Below are 2,664 nucleotides of genomic sequence, written 5' to 3' on the forward strand. Positions count from 1 at the left end.
TTACCATTACATATATGTGTGACGTCATTTTTGACTAGTCGTAATTTCACTGTGATGCATGAATCTGTGACGTATTTCTTTCTTGAAGTACGTTTACACAGTATATAACGTATCCACAAAGTAGTATACCAGTCTTGTATACGTTCACCTAAAAGGGACGAGAGGCGATTCTAGAGTCTGTAGGGGCCCTAAGCAAAAATTCCCAGGGGGCCCTTCCAACCAGTGTTCATCACCATTATGTTATAAATAATCTGACACCAAATAAAAATGTATGAATTAAAAACATTTTTAAAAAATGAATGAAATAACATGGAAAACCCTTGTAAATTAAAAAGTATGTAAAAATATAAATGTAAAGAACTATAAAATACTGCTTTTAAAAAACTATATAAACTTAGTAAAAAACAATACATTACACTGTAAAGAACCCACATTATAAAACAATATCAATATATAGAACAATAAAATACTGTAATAAACTGAAAAAAACATATATAAACTGAGTAAAAAAGATATGCATTACACATTATGTAATGCAAATAATATGATAGATATGCAAATAATCCTCTTCATTTTCCAACTTGCAGAACGATAACTTCACAGAGGTTAAAGTGAGGTGGGGCCCCTTTAGGGAGGTTTCCTACTGAGATGTCATTGCAAATCTCCCATTGTTGTTTAAGGGGGACGGGGAGGCGGCTGGTCACTGCACATTTCAGGTAAAAACAGCCCTCAGGCTCAGAGTGTCGGGGGGCCCCCTATCGGCTCGGGGCCCCAAGCAGTTGCCTGCCTTAACTGTTCACAAGCTGCGCCTCTGAAAGGGACACTTGAATAAAAGTACAAGTATCTTACCAGAAAACTGACTTTGGTAGAAGTTGAAGTCACTTTTTTATAATATTTTTTTGTATGAAAAGTAATGTTCTGATATAAAATGTACTTAAGTATTAAAGAAAAAAAAAAGTGAGGAATGATCCATGGTAGCTCACTGGTAGGGCAAGTTGTCTTTCAAATGGAAGGTTGTGGATTCATTTTCTGGGCCTGTTCTGTATGTGTCCTTGAGCAAGACACTTAACCCCATGTTGGAGCGTGTGAACGGGTGAATGGGCAAAACCAATGAACGTCTAGTATGGTCAATAGGTGACCGGCCTAGAGAACAAAAAGTGTGGGGGGGGGACTGCTTTCGACAACTTTTCGATGTGTCTAGCTCATTTACGTAGGGTGCAAATCCCCAAAATGGACTCCAAAATTCAAAAAGGCTAACTTCCTGTTGCGTTCAGGCCTTGGTCTTCCCATCAAGTTTCAGGAAATTAGGTGGAACTTAATCTGAATCCGCAAAAAAATTCAACAACTTTGCTAACATTGCTAACAAACATATTATATTCTGTCACCTCGCTGGCAGCTGTGGCCTCAGCTAATCACTGTGTTTGAAAGACATTGAGGTGTTTTCATTATAATATAATATTAAGTGGGGGGCCGCATGCAATCGATTGGGGGGGGGGGGGGGGGGGGCATATGGCCCGTGGGCCGGCAGTTTGACACCTGTGCTCTAGAGAGTGGCCAAATTGCAGGTGACGTCACTCCAAGTTCCAACCTCCAAGTTCCGATGGAAATAGAACGCACCAATATTTGCTGAGTTCCGCATCCGTGAAGCGTTGCTTTGCATTTTGCACGTGTTTGCGCATGCATGTACAAGCCCGAGATGGGTTTGTAGCTAACAAGCAAAAAAAGTGAGGCGAAGGTCATTTCTATACAAATATAGAAATACACACATAAATACACAAGAAGGCAGTAATTCAAAATTATCAATGCAAACTGTCGAGGTATATAGCTAAAAAAGATAAAAGGATAAAAGGTAGATTAGGCAGCCATAATGCTTAGAACTTGTAACTGTAATTAAAAATTTCAGACTGTGGCCTTTCCGTGTGCAGCCTGCCAGAAATTATTATTTGAAGAAATAAAAATAATCCTGCATTTAAAGAAATAAAGGATAATTTAGCTAAGGCGTGTAAAGGAAAAACAAACAAACAGGCAGCAATGCAACCTTATGGATTCAAACTGCTGTAAATCACCAAAAATAAGTAGAATTCTTTCCTCAGGTAAGGTGTTTAGTGTTTATCTTTAAAACAGACTCCATCCCATATTATGAACATTTTATATAATACACTGATCCTGTTCTTGACTCGGTCTTGCCCTGCCTTGGACTTGGTCCATAAAAGTCTCTGTCCTGTCTTGGTCTGGGAACACTCCAGAACCAGCTGTAGAAAATAAGTATTGTATGGTGAATGCATTTTAGGGCTCACTATAGCATTATTCATTCATTCATTCATTCATTCATTCATTCATTCATTCATTCAGTCATTGTCTACCACTTTATCCTCCACATGACCATATGTATTATTGTTGACTATTTATTTCTTTGCCTATTATTCAATATTATTAATTAAATACTTATATATTATTTAAGCCAATGTTAAAATTGATTATGTAGCACATCTAAAACACAAGAATTGTGACACTAAACTACATAAATCAAAAAGGAATAAAGGAAAACTAAATTTAGAGCGAAGTACACAAGGCTTCTGTCAGTGAGTGCTAATAAAGTTTGAGCTTTTTGAACGGAAGCTGTCGTAAAGCAGTCGTTTGTTTGTCGTGCATCCGCAGGTTGCC

This window comes from Microchirus variegatus (assembly GCF_963457635.1).
Source record: "Microchirus variegatus genome assembly, chromosome: 10".
Taxonomy (NCBI): Eukaryota; Metazoa; Chordata; class Actinopteri; order Pleuronectiformes; family Soleidae; genus Microchirus; species Microchirus variegatus.